The 20,319-nt window shown below is 35.6% G+C and overlaps 3 non-coding genes across 3 annotated transcripts; all 3 read right to left on the bottom strand.

Moving 5' to 3' along the window:
* Window positions 1–4,265: 4,265 nt before the first annotated feature.
* Window positions 4,266–4,563, bottom strand: LOC149793834 (signal recognition particle RNA). Its single transcript, XR_016423096.1, has one exon.
* A 6,794-nt stretch (window positions 4,564–11,357) lies between these two features.
* On the bottom strand, window positions 11,358–11,655 carry LOC149793833 (signal recognition particle RNA). The gene has a single exon (XR_016423095.1).
* A 6,798-nt stretch (window positions 11,656–18,453) lies between these two features.
* Window positions 18,454–18,751, bottom strand: LOC149793832 (signal recognition particle RNA). Its single transcript, XR_016423094.1, has one exon.
* Between the last annotated feature and the right edge of the window lie 1,568 nt (window positions 18,752–20,319).

Below are 20,319 nucleotides of genomic sequence, written 5' to 3'. Positions count from 1 at the left end.
ATACCGAGGAAATGGCAGCAAAGGAAAACAATGGCAAAGCAAGGCAACCAACCATGGACCTCCTTGAAATGAAGACTGTCAATCGAAAAATTTATGGTTATAGTCGGTTTATCCTTTCATTTTTCCTTACTGTATCTTTTTGTATTTTCACTGTATGTATCACTCGTATTCCTATCAGCATCGCCAGCGAGCCCATACCCCTGCCATTTTGTGATACACGTTCGAATGCAAAACTTCAAAACCAAGAGATAAGTTAATTTTCAAATACGTCAAAATCGGTACAAATTATGCTCTAAATCTGCTACATTGTTCTGTTGTTATTTAAATAGTTTCTTCTGCGCATCATCAGTTTCATATGTGAAAATTACAGAAATTATGTTCGGATACTAGGAACACAGAAAATTTCGCAACGGTAATTTGCCAGGTGTTTAGCGTGCTATTAGACACTCGTGCACATTGACACTTTATGCTAATTTATGATAGATTTGCCATTAAAACTGACAATTTCCGTGGCTTTTCTTTATATTTTTCATTTGGCGTCTCCTTGGCACCATAGCATCTATCCAATGCTTTAAACACAACGAACAAGGTCAATGTCGTCTTTTAATCAAGTTTATCTCGATACTTACATATCAGAGAAAGCTTCAAGTCCCAATTTAAAAGTCGTAAAATGTCAACTCTACTGTGTATCTAAAATAATATAATATTTATTTAATCATTTATTGACTTTTGAATGAGTATAATAAATACAATACAACACATCTTGAATAGAGAAGAAATCTTATCAAACTATGCTACATTGGACCCTAAAATGCAGAATACATGCTGTATAGTATCGTTCACGCGTGGACATGTATAAATTTGTCAATACTGCCATGTCAAATGTTATATGTTCCGGTGGGACATACATAATGTTTACGCCGTAATTACATCATCGTAATGGGATCACTTTGTAGGACTATTTCATTTTATTTACGATCTTCTTGTGTTTGATTTTCACGTACAATATTCAACAATGGATGAAAAACATGCACAAATACAGGTGAGCAGAAAGACTGGTCGGATGTTGGGAGGTCATCAGACAAAGAAGCTGATAGTCTGACCAACTGGCCTGTATGTGGATGGATATTTCTATAAACAGACCAACTGGCCTATAGGTGGGTGGATACTTGTATAGCTAGACAGGCAGACCTACTGGCCATTAGGTGGGTGAATATATGTATAGACAGATAGGCAGACCAGCTGAGAAATTTAAAGTTCTAGAACTTTTAATATCATGGTGTTTGCATAGCTTCACTATGGGAACGGAATTAGTACCGTAAGGCCTGCATGAGGCCCCAATATCAAACAAGTGGATCTTAACTATGTTAATCGATAAAGGGAAACAACGTGCCAGAACATAAAAAAAATAACTCTACCAGTAAAATTACACTAATTGTAAGAGTTGTTTCCCATGTCACATTTTCCGTATCAGTTTCGAACTTGTATTCACATTCGGTAGAATTTAAAATCTATATTAGACTTTTATTAATGAAGAAAAACTAATATTATAGTATCACCTTTCTACACACGATCAACCTTCAGACATAAGATGATTCAAAATATTAAAGATTAGCCATTAAAAGAATCAGGACAAAGAAACAGAGACAGAGACAGAGAGGGGGAAAGGAATCAATACAGTAGAGTAGGTAGGACGAATGAGGGTGTGCCTGTTCCAAATATTAATTTGTGGCAGGAGTTCGTGCGCGATGACATATATCGTTACTCACGATGGTCACACTCAAAATTCAAAATTAGAAATGACAATTTTGGTCGGTTTTGTTTACTATATATTTATTAGGCGACTCCTGGGTACCATATCGTTTGCCAAATGCATACCAAATGCAACGGCGATTTAGATCCTTAAAATTATACTCTGGAAACTTTCAAAATGCAGGTGCTACAGGGATTCCATTCCAAAACTTCCCTTGCCTACATGTTCATCCCACTCCCCTCCCCCACGCCCGCACGGTCTTCCTGGATGCGCACCTGCTTGTGACCAATAATGCATGCCAAAGTAACTCGAATCAAACACACAACTTAAGCATAGTCACTGACGCATACAATACAGGCCACACTTGCCTACAATCACAATGGAGTAATGCTGCTCTGTGCATGAGTGTCTGTCTGTCTGTCTGTCTGTCTGTGTATATGTTCCCGCTTTCCAACAAAGTTTGATTTCCTAAACGAAAGTGTCTATCTGTGACGGATCACAAGTAAATCACAATTTCTATACGGTCTTAGTCAAATGACCATATAGAAATCAATAAGAAACTTAGAGTATGCAACGTATCCATAGATTTGCAATATAAAACAATGGATGTTTTGCTCACAGACGAAGACTCGTAGGCGGGCCCAATCAGGGTGGGAGGGCAAAGAAGACGATATGGCCCGGGTCTCAACCCCTAAGGATCCTCGCATTTTATATATAATAGTATAATATTAAATATACTTCAATGTGTACTTAGTTGTCTTTTAATTCTGTATATAGTAAATTATATGGGCTTATTTGTACATTCGAATCATTTACAAACTGCAATATTAACAGGGCCTTGGGACCTCACAATTTTAACGTGTCCCGAGCCTCTCACAACCTCTGAAGGGGCTGCTGATAGGTGCTGATTTCACACTTCGTAAACGTAACGTTACGAAAACATACATTCTTTATAAATCTGTGACTTTGTGAATAAGCTTTCTTTGCACTTGGCATGCATCCATACACAAAAGATATACAAGATGCAGCGAGAAGTACTAGAGAAACTGAACAAAACACATATCTTAACCAATATGTGATGGTGGTACAAAAGAACTGACTAGAGTATCATTCTGTTATGCAAATCTCACGGAAATAAGATCATCTGTGTTGTTTTCAATTAACTCCATCAATTTTTCTGGTATATATCATTACAATAGTAAATGTATTATTTTTCTCCTATTTGATAAACACTGTACATGGGTAGTCATGGGTCAAGGTACCATCCCACAAACTACCTACGGCAACAGAAAATTTGATACAGTGACATATTCAAATAAATTGAACTATGTTTGGATTACTAATATCAATTTCATGTCCTTTTTAACAAAATAACAACAGCAAAAAAAACATCCTAGAAAGGCAAATTTCCATTGGAGAGAAATGATGAGAGATAGAAAGGGGGCGGGGTTGTCGTGTAATACATTCAATATATATACTTGTCCAAATAAAGGGAATAACTTTTAAAATAGGTTTTCTCTTATTTTTGTCAAGTGCATTACTCCCTCAAAGATATCCGCCAAAACTGAATATATTCCCTCATATAGCTGATATAATAATACATTATGTTCTGCACAGTAAAGCTTGCAGTGTTTCATAACAAAAATAATTCATCAATAATACCTTCATGAATGTCCCAGCTGTTACTGAATTTCACCAAATCAGTTTCTGTAGAATGTATGCATAATGCGCCCTCAGATCTGGTTCCATGCAGTTTGTCAGGAGTGATCAATAGAACAAACAACATAGATATTGATCTGCCAGCGCATTATATGATGGAACATCAGGATCTGTTACTTGCACTTAGACTCATCTTATAAGAAAGAACATACGCACGTATTTCAGAAATGGCAATCGCCAGTATCATTTCATTATCTTCATAATGATTTTCATAACTAGAGTCTCTATTTCCTTGACCTGCGAGGGTACAAATTATACATAGAATCAAATTTTAAAAAGAATAAGAAAAATATTAAAAACATAAAACTTTTAAGAACATATGCAGACTGTAATTTTAATATTCATCATGAAATATTGTACTCTGAAAGATTCACAAATGTTTTCCTGTTAAAATTTATTAATTAATTACATCATATATTTCATTTGGAAATTAATTTCATAATACCAACTATTCAATGGAATAATAATTAATAATAATAATGATAATGACAATTATTATTATTATTATTATTATTATTATTGGTAGAACACATACCGACTCTTTAAGATGTAGCTAGCGGTTACAAGGTTTTAGAGAAAAACCGAATAGCTTAGAAGAGAAAAGAATCGTGAAAATAAAAATTATGTATGATTATAATGTATCTTTTCGTACAGTTAATTCTAAAAATAAAAGACAATATCATTAACTGGGTTATAATCAGAACGAGTATGTAAAAGAAAGTAAAAGAAATTACCTCAATGGCTATAGATGGAAAGAAAATGAATAATTTTATAGCAAAATAAATAAAATGAAAAAGAATCGTGTCCGACTATATTGGACGGGCTACCCAACGATGCCTATTCACAGGCGCGATCCCACTACTGCTCGACACGGGGACTTTTGCCTGCTGTGTTTCCACCCTGGGCCAGTACGTCCCTCCTTAGACAACCTGGACCCCCTAGGCTCCCCCGAGGGACCCATATTGATGCCGAGCTTAGCGCGGACACCCGATCGACATAGAGCACCGAGGAGCAGAGCCCCCGCCCTCAAACCGTCCAACGACCCCGGCCTCCAAGTAGCTGGATTACAGGAGCACGCCACAACTCCCAGCCGAAAACAATTTGCAACCTTAGCATATATAACTCTAAAATGTAGTGGAATCTGGATGATACACTTTTATGAAACTGATACAAAATTCAAGCTTTAGAAGAAACTCTCAAAATTTACAACAAATATCGAAATGTCCTGGAAAATTATACTGTCTTATTTGACAAGGCGGAAGTACGCGTCACTCGTTGACGAAGGGAGCGCACTCATAATGTTCCATTAAGGGAGGCAACTTGTCGTCAAACAAAAACCACTATCTGTTCTCAGATTTGCTACTCTTGTCACAGGTCGTACCCAATCACCTTCATTTATGAATAATAAGATGTGGCCAAATACTAGAAGTATTACACGAGTTACCGATTGAATTTGTTGACATTATTATGCTGACAGGACAAATTTACACACATAGGATGTTATATCATTGCAATCTGTCAGTGAGGCAGCGCATCGACCAATTTGTCCAGATTTGCACCTATTGAACGGTTCTAAACAATCATTAATTTTCAATATTAAAATCTCCGAATTCTCTCTCTCTCTCTCTCTCTCTCTCTCTCTCTCTCTCTCTTTGACAGTGCTACGATATATATTTCGGATATTTAATTATTAAAAAATTCTACAGAAATGAAAGGGAAAATATTAATTTTGATTTTGCATATAAAATTACGGGTTTCATATATCACTTTTCAATGTGTATGCAATATTCTTTAATAGCATTTGATATGTATGTACCTTCTTGTCCTTCAAAACTGCATAAATACTAATTATTATTTACACAGGATAAACACTGTTATGTATTCACAGATTTCAAGTTTTATTTCCTCATTTTAATACTTGGAAACTTAAACTAGAGCTTAAACTAAGCTGAAAAAGAGAGATATTTTCACTGGTATTATCTTTGCCATTTTGATCAAATCTAGAAGAAAATGTAGAAAGCCAAAATCCTAGTATTTGCCTATTCGATAGGTTCAATTTGCCTGCAACAGTTTACTGTTGGAAAGGAATTTATAAGTTATGCTTTTCCTATTTTCATTTGAAACTCAACAGTATCAAATCAAATCAATTTATTTCAAAAATATAGGCCCCCGGCCCGTAATACAAAATTATGTTTTATATACACAACTGGAACGCCGCATTTTCTTTAATGCATGTGGAAATATAAATTCTTGATTTATTTCTACACTTATTACTACACTTAGGTCGGAATAGTAATATATTCACATCATTTATTCGGATGGACATAAAGAGCCCTCTCTCCTAGCAAATGATCTGTACCGGTAATCTGATAAATTATACAGCGTCACTACATCAATCTTAACCAAAAGCCACACAAATTTTGTAACGCTTGGTTATACATAATATACATTTTTTAGAGATCGTCTTCTAATAATATCATATTCTGGGCAAACGCAAACAAATTGAAATTCATCACTTATTAAATAAATATTTCTTCTAATGCACAGTTCACAAAATCTCAATGCACTATCAATTTGTATTTCCTTCTTCCTGTTCCAATCATTCGTTTATGCCTGGAACATCTTAGTTGCAATAAACGTTTTCTTAAATTGAAAAGTATATTACATGAGAGGTATTTCTCACATTGTAGTAGGGATTTATACTGAGCACAGTAATAACATTCTGAGGAATTAGTAATACGTTCCGACCAACATTGAAATGCAGTCTCTCTAATCATTTGTGTGAACTCCAAAACAACTTCTTTTCCATAACCAACATCGTATGTCATCCGCACATATCCAGGGCCATATTGATAGAGCAAATCTTTAATCTTCTTAGCCATTGTGACTCTATGCAACATCGTCTAACGTTTAGAACATGACATAACATTGATATGGATATATCATCCGATAATCGCACGTGTGTATGTGTGTGTATGTTTGTGTGTGTGTGTGTTTGTGTGGGGGGAGTGTGGGTGTGTGTGGGGGGTGTGAGTGGGTGTATTTGTGTGCTCTGCAATTGAAATTTGCTCTGACTGACAATTTGAATATTTGTTTCCGATATTCTACAGCATCAATAATAATAATAATAATAGCATTCTTACTTGTAACATACGGCGAATACATTTCTTTGTTATGTATTTGCTTCTGCATTCGTTCTCCTATTTGGTGTTCAAATATATGAAATCCAAAGTACATTTGATAGATGAATATAAAAAGGGTACATAAAGATTTTAAAAAGAAATATAATTTGGTGTGCTTCTCCGCAACTTCATAACGAGCCAGTCAGAAGTCGTACAGAGCCAGCCATGTGTCGAACCCAAAAAGATCGTAGTCACCTGAAGTTGTACACATGCTCACAAAAGTCGTACAGTGCCCCTTAATGTCTCAAAGAGCTACCCATACATTTTACCTTCGATGTCTTCCAAAGCATATAGAAGCCGCCCGTGGCTGATATTAAGAATCTCAGCATGGACGGGTCTGGTTACTTGTTGGAGATTACAGGTTTGATCGTTGCCTATTACCAAGCAGAAATATTGGTTGGTTTACAACGGCATTTTAACCACATTATCGGTTATGCCATACCGAGGAAATGGCAGCAAAGGAAAACAATGGCAAAGCAAGGCAACCAACCATGGACCTCCTTGAAATGAAGACTGTCAATCGAAAAATTTATGGTTATAGTCGGTTTATCCTTTCATTTTTCCTTACTGTATCTTTTTGTATTTTCACTGTATGTATCACTCGTATTCCTATCAGCATTGCCAGCGAGCCCATACCCCTGCCATTTTGTGATACACGTTCGAATGCAAAACTTCAAAACCAAGAGATAAGTTAATTTTCAAATACGTCAAAATCGGTACAAATTATGCTCTAAATCTGCTACATTGTTCTGTTGTTATTTAAATAGTTTCTTCTGCGCATCATCAGTTTCATATGTGAAAATTACAGAAATTATGTTCGGATACTAGGAACACAGAAAATTTCGCAACGGTAATTTGCCAGGTGTTTAGCGTGCTATTAGACACTCGTGCACATTGACACTTTATGCTAATTTATGATAGATTTGCCATTAAAACTGACAATTTCCGTGGCTTTTCTTTATATTTTTCATTTGGCGTCTCCTTGGCACCATAGCATCTATCCAATGCTTTAAACACAACGAACAAGGTCAATGTCGTCTTTTCATCAAGTTTATCTCGATACTTACATATCAGAGAAAGCTTCAAGTCCCAATTTAAAAGTCGTAAAATGTCAACTCTACTGTGTATCTAAAATAATATAATATTTATTTAATCATTTATTGACTTTTGAATGAGTATAATAAATACAATACAACACATCTTGAATAGAGAAGAAATCTTATCAAACTATGCTACATTGGACCCTAAAATGCAGAATACATGCTGTATAGTATCGTTCACGCGTGGACATGTATAAATTTGTCAATACTGCCATGTCAAATGTTATATGTTCCGGTGGGACATGCATAATGTTTACGCCGTAATTACATCATCGTAATGGGATCACTTTGTAGGACTATTTCATTTTATTTACGATCTTCTTGTGTTTGATTTTCACGTACAATATTCAACAATGGATGAAAAACATGCACAAATACAGGTGAGCAGAAAGACTGGTCGGATGTTGGGAGGTCATCAGACAAAGAAGCTGATAGTCTGACCAACTGGCCTGTATGTGGATGGATATTTCTATAAACAGACCAACTGGCCTATAGGTGGGTGGATACTTGTATAGCTAGACAGGCAGACCTACTGGCCATTAGGTGGGTGAATATATGTATAGACAGATAGGCAGACCAGCTGAGAAATTTAAAGTTCTAGAACTTTTAATATCATGGTGTTTGCATAGCTTCACTATGGGAACGGAATTAGTACCGTAAGGCCTGCATGAGGCCCCAATATCAAACAAGTGGATCTTAACTATGTTAATCGATAAAGGGAAACAACGTGCCAGAACATAAAAAAAATAACTCTACCAGTAAAATTACACTAATTGTAAGAGTTGTTTCCCATGTCACATTTTCCGTATCAGTTTCGAACTTGTATTCACATTCGGTAGAATTTAAAATCTATATTAGACTTTTATTAATGAAGAAAAACTAATATTATAGTATCACCTTTCTACACACGATCAACCTTCAGACATAAGATGATTCAAAATATTAAAGATTAGCCATTAAAAGAATCATGACAAAGAAACAGAGACAGAGACAGAGAGGGGGAAAGGAATCAATACAGTAGAGTAGGTAGGACGAATGAGGGTGTGCCTGTTCCAAACATTAATTTGTGGCAGGAGTTCGTGCGCGATGACATATATCGTTACTCACGATGGTCACACTCAAAATTCAAAATTAGAAATGACAATTTTGGTCGGTTTTGTTTACTATATATTTATTAGGCGACTCCTGGGTACCATATCGTTTGCCAAATGCATACCAAATGCAACGGCGATTTAGATCCTTAAAATTATACTCTGGAAACTTTCAAAATGCAGGTGCTACAGGGATTCCATTCCAAAACTTCCCTTGCCTACATGTTCATCCCACTCCCCTCCCCCACGCCCGCACGGTCTTCCTGGATGCGCACCTGCTTGTGACCAATAATGCATGCCAAAGTAACTCGAATCAAACACACAACTTAAGCATAGTCACTGACGCATACAATACAGGCCACACTTGCCTACAATCACAATGGAGTAATGCTGCTCTGTGCATGAGTGTCTGTCTGTCTGTCTGTCTGTCTGTGTATATGTTCCCGCTTTCCAACAAAGTTTGATTTCCTAAACGAAAGTGTCTATCTGTGACGGATCACAAGTAAATCACAATTTCTATACGGTCTTAGTCAAATGACCATATAGAAATCAATAAGAAACTTAGAGTATGCAACGTATCCATAGATTTGCAATATAAAACAATGGATGTTTTGCTCACAGACGAAGACTCGTAGGCGGGCCCAATCAGGGTGGGAGGGCAAAGAAGACGATATGGCCCGGGTCTCAACCCCTAAGGATCCTCGCATTTTATATATAATAGTATAATATTAAATATACTTCAATGTGTACTTAGTTGTCTTTTAATTCTGTATATAGTAAATTATATGGGCTTATTTGTACATTCGAATCATTTACAAACTGCAATATTAACAGGGCCTTGGGACCTCACAATTTTAACGTGTCCCGAGCCTCTCACAACCTCTGAAGGGGCTGCTGATAGGTGCTGATTTCACACTTCGTAAACGTAACGTTACGAAAACATACATTCTTTATAAATCTGTGACTTTGTGAATAAGCTTTCTTTGCACTTGGCATGCATCCATACACAAAAGATATACAAGATGCAGCGAGAAGTACTAGAGAAACTGAACAAAACACATATCTTAACCAATATGTGATGGTGGTACAAAAGAACTGACTAGAGTATCATTCTGTTATGCAAATCTCACGGAAATAAGATCATCTGTGTTGTTTTCAATTAACTCCATCAATTTTTCTGGTATATATCATTACAATAGTAAATGTATTATTTTTCTCCTATTTGATAAACACTGTACATGGGTAGTCATGGGTCAAGGTACCATCCCACAAACTACCTACGGCAACAGAAAATTTGATACAGTGACATATTCAAATAAATTGAACTATGTTTGGATTACTAATATCAATTTCATGTCCTTTTTAACAAAATAACAACAGCAAAAAAAACATCCTAGAAAGGCAAATTTCCATTGGAGAGAAATGATGAGAGAGAGAAAGGGGGTGGGGTTGTCGTGTAATACATTCAATATATATACTTGTCCAAATAAAGGGAATAACTTTTAAAATAGGTTTTCTCTTATTTTTGTCAAGTGCATTACTCCCTCAAAGATATCCGCCAAAACTGAATATATTCCCTCATATAGCTGATATAATAATACATTATGTTCTGCACAGTAAAGCTTGCAGTGTTTCATAACAAAAATAATTCATCAATAATACCTTCATGAATGTCCCAGCTGTTACTGAATTTCACCAAATCAGTTTCTGTAGAATGTATGCATAATGCGCCCTCAGATCTGGTTCCATGCAGTTTGTCAGGAGTGATCAATAGAACAAACAACATAGATATTGATCTGCCAGCGCATTATATGATGGAACATCAGGATCTGTTACTTGCACTTAGACTCATCTTATAAGAAAGAACATACGCACGTATTTCAGAAATGGCAATCGCCAGTATCATTTCATTATCTTCATAATGATTTTCATAACTAGAGTCTCTATTTCCTTGACCTGCGAGGGTACAAATTATACATAGAATCAAATTTTAAAAAGAATAAGAAAAATATTAAAAACATAAAACTTTTAAGAACATATGCAGACTGTAATTTTAATATTCATCATGAAATATTGTACTCTGAAAGATTCACAAATGTTTTCCTGTTAAAATTTATTAATTAATTACATCATATATTTCATTTGGAAATTAATTTCATAATACCAACTATTCAATGGAATAATAATTAATAATAATAATGATAATGACAATTATTATTATTATTATTATTATTATTATTGGTAGAACACATACCGACTCTTTAAGATGTAGCTAGCGGTTACAAGGTTTTAGAGAAAAACCGAATAGCTTAGAAGAGAAAAGAATCGTGAAAATAAAAATTATGTATGATTATAATGTATCTTTTCGTACAGTTAATTCTAAAAATAAAAGACAATATCATTAACTGGGTTATAATCAGAACGAGTATGTAAAAGAAAGTAAAAGAAATTACCTCAATGGCTATAGATGGAAAGAAAATGAATAATTTTATAGCAAAATAAATAAAATGAAAAAGAATCGTGTCCGACTATATTGGACGGGCTACCCAACGATGCCTATTCACAGGCGCGATCCCACTACTGCTCGACACGGGGACTTTTGCCTGCTGTGTTTCCACCCTGGGCCAGTACGTCCCTCCTTAGACAACCTGGACCCCCTAGGCTCCCCCGAGGGACCCATATTGATGCCGAGCTTAGCGCGGACACCCGATCGACATAGAGCACCGAGGAGCAGAGCCCCCGCCCTCAAACCGTCCAACGACCCCGGCCTCCAAGTAGCTGGATTACAGGAGCACGCCACAACTCCCAGCCGAAAACAATTTGCAACCTTAGCATATATAACTCTAAAATGTAGTGGAATCTGGATGATACACTTTTATGAAACTGATACAAAATTCAAGCTTTAGAAGAAACTCTCAAAATTTACAACAAATATCGAAATGTCCTGGAAAATTATACTGTCTTATTTGACAAGGCGGAAGTACGCGTCACTCGTTGACGAAGGGAGCGCACTCATAATGTTCCATTAAGGGAGGCAACTTGTCGTCAAACAAAAACCACTATCTGTTCTCAGATTTGCTACTCTTGTCACAGGTCGTACCCAATCACCTTCATTTATGAATAATAAGATGTGGCCAAATACTAGAAGTATTACACGAGTTACCGATTGAATTTGTTGACATTATTATGCTGACAGGACAAATTTACACACATAGGATGTTATATCATTGCAATCTGTCAGTGAGGCAGCGCATCGACCAATTTGTCCAGATTTGCACCTATTGAACGGTTCTAAACAATCATTAATTTTCAATATTAAAATCTCCGAATTCTCTCTCTCTCTCTCTCTCTCTCTCTCTCTCTCTCTCTCTCTCTTTGACAGTGCTACGATATATATTTCGGATATTTAATTATTAAAAAATTCTACAGAAATGAAAGGGAAAATATTAATTTTGATTTTGCATATAAAATTACGGGTTTCATATATCACTTTTCAATGTGTATGCAATATTCTTTAATAGCATTTGATATGTATGTACCTTCTTGTCCTTCAAAACTGCATAAATACTAATTATTATTTACACAGGATAAACACTGTTATGTATTCACAGATTTCAAGTTTTATTTCCTCATTTTAATACTTGGAAACTTAAACTAGAGCTTAAACTAAGCTGAAAAAGAGAGATATTTTCACTGGTATTATCTTTGCCATTTTGATCAAATCTAGAAGAAAATGTAGAAAGCCAAAATCCTAGTATTTGCCTATTCGATAGGTTCAATTTGCCTGCAACAGTTTACTGTTGGAAAGGAATTTATAAGTTATGCTTTTCCTATTTTCATTTGAAACTCAACAGTATCAAATCAAATCACTTTATTTCAAAAATATAGGCCCCCGGCCCGTAATACAAAATTATGTTTTATATACACAACTGGAACGCCGCATTTTCTTTAATGCATGTGGAAATATAAATTCTTGATTTATTTCTACACTTATTACTACACTTAGGTCGGAATAGTAATATATTCACATCATTTATTCGGATGGACATAAAGAGCCCTCTCTCCTAGCAAATGATCTGTACCGGTAATCTGATAAATTATACAGCGTCACTACATCAATCTTAACCAAAAGCCACACAAATTTTGTAACGCTTGGTTATACATAATATACATTTTTTAGAGATCGTCTTCTAATAATATCATATTCTGGGCAAACGCAAACAAATTGAAATTCATCACTTATTAAATAAATATTTCTTCTAATGCACAGTTCACAAAATCTCAATGCACTATCAATTTGTATTTCCTTCTTCCTGTTCCAATCATTCGTTTATGCCTGGAACATCTTAGTTGCAATAAACGTTTTCTTAAATTGAAAAGTATATTACATGAGAGGTATTTCTCACATTGTAGTAGGGATTTATACTGAGCACAGTAATAACATTCTGAGGAATTAGTAATACGTTCCGACCAACATTGAAATGCAGTCTCTCTAATCATTTGTGTGAACTCCAAAACAACTTCTTTTCCATAACCAACATCGTATGTCATCCGCACATATCCAGGGCCATATTGATAGAGCAAATCTTTAATCTTCTTAGCCATTGTGACTCTATGCAACATCGTCTAACGTTTAGAACATGACATAACATTGATATGGATATATCATCCGATAATCGCACGTGTGTATGTGTGTGTATGTTTGTGTGTGTGTGTGTTTGTGTGGGGGGAGTGTGGGTGTGTGTGGGGGGTGTGAGTGGGTGTATTTGTGTGCTCTGCAATTGAAATTTGCTCTGACTGACAATTTGAATATTTGTTTCCGATATTCTACAGCATCAATAATAATAATAATAATAGCATTCTTACTTGTAACATACGGCGAATACATTTCTTTGTTATGTATTTGCTTCTGCATTCGTTCTCCTATTTGGTGTTCAAATATATGAAATCCAAAGTACATTTGATAGATGAATATAAAAAGGGTACATAAAGATTTTAAAAAGAAATATAATTTGGTGTGCTTCTCCGCAACTTCATAACGAGCCAGTCAGAAGTCGTACAGAGCCAGCCATGTGTCGAACCCAAAAAGATCGTAGTCACCTGAAGTTGTACACATGCTCACAAAAGTCGTACAGTGCCCCTTAATGTCTCAAAGAGCTACCCATACATTTTACCTTCGATGTCTTCCAAAGCATATAGAAGCCGCCCGTGGCTGATATTAAGAATCTCAGCATGGACGGGTCTGGTTACTTGTTGGAGATTACAGGTTTGATCGTTGCCTATTACCAAGCAGAAATATTGGTTGGTTTACAACGGCATTTTAACCACATTATCGGTTATGCCATACCGAGGAAATGGCAGCAAAGGAAAACAATGGCAAAGCAAGGCAACCAACCATGGACCTCCTTGAAATGAAGACTGTCAATCGAAAAATTTATGGTTATAGTCGGTTTATCCTTTCATTTTTCCTTACTGTATCTTTTTGTATTTTCACTGTATGTATCACTCGTATTCCTATCAGCATCGCCAGCGAGCCCATACCCCTGCCATTTTGTGATACACGTTCGAATGCAAAACTTCAAAACCAAGAGATAAGTTAATTTTCAAATACGTCAAAATCGGTACAAATTATGCTCTAAATCTGCTACATTGTTCTGTTGTTATTTAAATAGTTTCTTCTGCGCATCATCAGTTTCATATGTGAAAATTACAGAAATTATGTTCGGATACTAGGAACACAGAAAATTTCGCAACGGTAATTTGCCAGGTGTTTAGCGTGCTATTAGACACTCGTGCACATTGACACTTTATGCTAATTTATGATAGATTTGCCATTAAAACTGACAATTTCCGTGGCTTTTCTTTATATTTTTCATTTGGCGTCTCCTTGGCACCATAGCATCTATCCAATGCTTTAAACACAACGAACAAGGTCAATGTCGTCTTTTCATCAAGTTTATCTCGATACTTACATATCAGAGAAAGCTTCAAGTCCCAATTTAAAAGTCGTAAAATGTCAACTCTACTGTGTATCTAAAATAATATAATATTTATTTAATCATTTATTGACTTTTGAATGAGTATAATAAATACAATACAACACATCTTGAATAGAGAAGAAATCTTATCAAACTATGCTACATTGGACCCTAAAATGCAGAATACATGCTGTATAGTATCGTTCACGCGTGGACATGTATAAATTTGTCAATACTGCCATGTCAAATGTTATATGTTCCGGTGGGACATGCATAATGTTTACGCCGTAATTACATCATCGTAATGGGATCACTTTGTAGGACTATTTCATTTTATTTACGATCTTCTTGTGTTTGATTTTCACGTACAATATTCAACAATGGATGAAAAACATGCACAAATACAGGTGAGCAGAAAGACTGGTCGGATGTTGGGAGGTCATCAGACAAAGAAGCTGATAGTCTGACCAACTGGCCTGTATGTGGATGGATATTTCTATAAACAGACCAACTGGCCTATAGGTGGGTGGATACTTGTATAGCTAGACAGGCAGACCTACTGGCCATTAGGTGGGTGAATATATGTATAGACAGATAGGCAGACCAGCTGAGAAATTTAAAGTTCTAGAACTTTTAATATCATGGTGTTTGCATAGCTTCACTATGGGAACGGAATTAGTACCGTAAGGCCTGCATGAGGCCCCAATATCAAACAAGTGGATCTTAACTATGTTAATCGATAAAGGGAAACAACGTGCCAGAACATAAAAAAAATAACTCTACCAGTAAAATTACACTAATTGTAAGAGTTGTTTCCCATGTCACATTTTCCGTATCAGTTTCGAACTTGTATTCACATTCGGTAGAATTTAAAATCTATATTAGACTTTTATTAATGAAGAAAAACTAATATTATAGTATCACCTTTCTACACACGATCAACCTTCAGACATAAGATGATTCAAAATATTAAAGATTAGCCATTAAAAGAATCATGACAAAGAAACAGAGACAGAGACAGAGAGGGGGAAAGGAATCAATACAGTAGAGTAGGTAGGACGAATGAGGGTGTGCCTGTTCCAAACATTAATTTGTGGCAGGAGTTCGTGCGCGATGACATATATCGTTACTCACGATGGTCACACTCAAAATTCAAAATTAGAAATGACAATTTTGGTCGGTTTTGTTTACTATATATTTATTAGGCGACTCCTGGGTACCATATCGTTTGCCAAATGCATACCAAATGCAACGGCGATTTAGATCCTTAAAATTATACTCTGGAAACTTTCAAAATGCAGGTGCTACAGGGATTCCATTCCAAAACTTCCCTTGCCTACATGTTCATCCCACTCCCCTCCCCCACGCCCGCACGGTCTTCCTGGATGCGCACCTGCTTGTGACCAATAATGCATGCCAAAGTAACTCGAATCAAACACACAACTTAAGCATAGTCACTGACGCATACAATACAGGCCACACTTGCCTACAATCACAATGGAGTAATGCTGCTCTGTGCATGAGTGTCTGTCTGTCTGTCTGTCTGTCTGTGTATATGTTCCCGCTTTCCAACAAAGTTTGATTTCCTAAACGAAAGTGTCTATCTGTGACGGATCACAAGTAAATCACAATTTCTATACGGTCTTAGTCAAATGACCATATAGAAATCAATAAGAAACTTAGAGTATGCAACGTATCCATAGATTTGCAATATAAAACAATGGATGTTTTGCTCACAGACGAAGACTCGTAGGCGGGCCCAATCAGGGTGGGAGGGCAAAGAAGACGATATGGCCCGGGTCTCAACCCCTAAGGATCCTCGCATTTTATATATAATAGTATAATATTAAATATACTTCAATGTGTACTTAGTTGTCTTTTAATTCTGTATATAGTAAATTATATGGGCTTATTTGTACATTCGAATCATTTACAAACTGCAATATTAACAGGGCCTTGGGACCTCACAATTTTAACGTGTCCCGAGCCTCTCACAACCTCTGAAGGGGCTGCTGATAGGTGCTGATTTCACACTTCGTAAACGTAACGTTACGAAAACATACATTCTTTATAAATCTGTGACTTTGTGAATAAGCTTTCTTTGCACTTGGCATGCATCCATACACAAAAGATATACAAGATGCAGCGAGAAGTACTAGAGAAACTGAACAAAACACATATCTTAACCAATATGTGATGGTGGTACAAAAGAACTGACTAGAGTATCATTCTGTTATGCAAATCTCACGGAAATAAGATCATCTGTGTTGTTTTCAATTAACTCCATCAATTTTTCTGGTATATATCATTACAATAGTAAATGTATTATTTTTCTCCTATTTGATAAACACTGTACATGGGTAGTCATGGGTCAAGGTACCATCCCACAAACTACCTACGGCAACAGAAAATTTGATACAGTGACATATTCAAATAAATTGAACTATGTTTGGATTACTAATATCAATTTCATGTCCTTTTTAACAAAATAACAACAGCAAAAAAAACATCCTAGAAAGGCAAATTTCCATTGGAGAGAAATGATGAGAGAGAGAAAGGGGGCGGGGTTGTCGTGTAATACATTCAATATATATACTTGTCCAAATAAAGGGAATAACTTTTAAAATAGGTTTTCTCTTATTTTTGTCAAGTGCATTACTCCCTCAAAGATATCCGCCAAAACTGAATATATTCCCTCATATAGCTGATATAATAATACATTATGTTCTGCACAGTAAAGCTTGCAGTGTTTCATAACAAAAATAATTCATCAATAATACCTTCATGAATGTCCCAGCTGTTACTGAATTTCACCAAATCAGTTTCTGTAGAATGTATGCATAATGCGCCCTCAGATCTGGTTCCATGCAGTTTGTCAGGAGTGATCAATAGAACAAACAACATAGATATTGATCTGCCAGCGCATTATATGATGGAACATCAGGATCTGTTACTTGCACTTAGACTCATCTTATAAGAAAGAACATACGCACGTATTTCAGAAATGGCAATCGCCAGTATCATTTCATTATCTTCATAATGATTTTCATAACTAGAGTCTCTATTTCCTTGACCTGCGAGGGTACAAATTATACATAGAATCAAATTTTAAAAAGAATAAGAAAAATATTAAAAACATAAAACTTTTAAGAACATATGCAGACTGTAATTTTAATATTCATCATGAAATATTGTACTCTGAAAGATTCACAAATGTTTTCCTGTTAAAATTTATTAATTAATTACATCATATATTTCATTTGGAAATTAATTTCATAATACCAACTATTCAATGGAATAATAATTAATAATAATAATGATAATGACAATTATTATTATTATTATTATTATTATTATTGGTAGAACACATACCGACTCTTTAAGATGTAGCTAGCGGTTACAAGGTTTTAGAGAAAAACCGAATAGCTTAGAAGAGAAAAGAATCGTGAAAATAAAAATTATGTATGATTATAATGTATCTTTTCGTACAGTTAATTCTAAAAATAAAAGACAATATCATTAACTGGGTTATAATCAGAACGAGTATGTAAAAGAAAGTAAAAGAAATTACCTCAATGGCTATAGATGGAAAGAAAATGAATAATTTTATAGCAAAATAAATAAAATGAAAAAGAATCGTGTCCGACTATATTGGACGGGCTACCCAACGATGCCTATTCACAGGCGCGATCCCACTACTGCTCGACACGGGGACTTTTGCCTGCTGTGTTTCCACCCTGGGCCAGTACGTCCCTCCTTAGACAACCTGGACCCCCTAGGCTCCCCCGAGGGACCCATATTGATGCCGAGCTTAGCGCGGACACCCGATCGACATAGAGCACCGAGGAGCAGAGCCCCCGCCCTCAAACCGTCCAACGACCCCGGCCTCCAAGTAGCTGGATTACAGGAGCACGCCACAACTCCCAGCCGAAAACAATTTGCAACCTTAGCATATATAACTCTAAAATGTAGTGGAATCTGGATGATACACTTTTATGAAACTGATACAAAATTCAAGCTTTAGAAGAAACTCTCAAAATTTACAACAAATATCGAAATGTCCTGGAAAATTATACTGTCTTATTTGACAAGGCGGAAGTACGCGTCACTCGTTGACGAAGGGAGCGCACTCATAATGTTCCATTAAGGGAGGCAACTTGTCGTCAAACAAAAACCACTATCTGTTCTCAGATTTGCTACTCTTGTCACAGGTCGTACCCAATCACCTTCATTTATGAATAATAAGATGTGGCCAAATACTAGAAGTATTACACGAGTTACCGATTGAATTTGTTGACATTATTATGCTGACAGGACAAATTTACACACATAGGATGTTATATCATTGCAATCTGTCAGTGAGGCAGCGCATCGACCAATTTGTCCAGATTTGCACCTATTGAACGGTTCTAAACAATCATTAATTTTCAATATTAAAATCTCCGAATTCTCTCTCTCTCTCTCTCTCTCTCTCTCTCTCTCTCTCTCTCTCTCTCTCTCTTTGACAGTGCTACGATATATATTTCGGATATTTAATTATTAAAAAATTCTACAGAAATGAAAGGGAAAATATTAATTTTGATTTTGCATATAAAATTACGGGTTTCATATATCACTTTTCAATGTGTATGCAATATTCTTTAATAGCATTTGATATGTATGTACCTTCTTGTCCTTCAAAACTGCATAAATACTAATTATTATTTACACAGGATAAACACTGTTATGTATTCACAGATTTCAAGTTTTATTTCCTCATTTTAATACTTGGAAACTTAAACTAGAGCTTAAACTAAGCTGAAAAAGAGAGATATTTTCACTGGTATTATCTTTGCCATTTTGATCAAATCTAGAAGAAAATGTAGAAAGCCAAAATCCTAGTATTTGCCTATTCGATAGGTTCAATTTGCCTGCAACAGTTTACTGTTGGAAAGGAATTTATAAGTTATGCTTTTCCTATTTTCATTTGAAACTCAACAGTATCAAATCAAATCACTTTATTTCAAAAATATAGGCCCCCGGCCCGTAATACAAAATTATGTTTTATATACACAACTGGAACGCCGCATTTTCTTTAATGCATGTGGAAATATAAATTCTTGATTTATTTCTACACTTATTACTACACTTAGGTCGGAATAGTAATATATTCACATCATTTATTCGGATGGACATAAAGAGCCCTCTCTCCTAGCAAATGATCTGTACCGGTAATCTGATAAATTATACAGCGTCACTACATCAATCTTAACCAAAAGCCACACAAATTTTGTAACGCTTGGTTATACATAATATACATTTTTTAGAGATCGTCTTCTAATAATATCATATTCTGGGCAAACGCAAACAAATTGAAATTCATCACTTATTAAATAAATATTTCTTCTAATGCACAGTTCACAAAATCTCAATGCACTATCAATTTGTATTTCCTTCTTCCTGTTCCAATCATTCGTTTATGCCTGGAACATCTTAGTTGCAATAAACGTTTTCTTA

Source organism: Sinohyriopsis cumingii, chromosome 8, assembly GCF_028554795.1.
Source record: "Sinohyriopsis cumingii isolate HCF-2022 chromosome 8, ASM2855479v2, whole genome shotgun sequence".
In the NCBI taxonomy this organism is placed as follows: domain Eukaryota; kingdom Metazoa; phylum Mollusca; class Bivalvia; order Unionida; family Unionidae; genus Sinohyriopsis; species Sinohyriopsis cumingii.
This window is presented reverse-complemented; position numbering and strand designations above follow the sequence as displayed.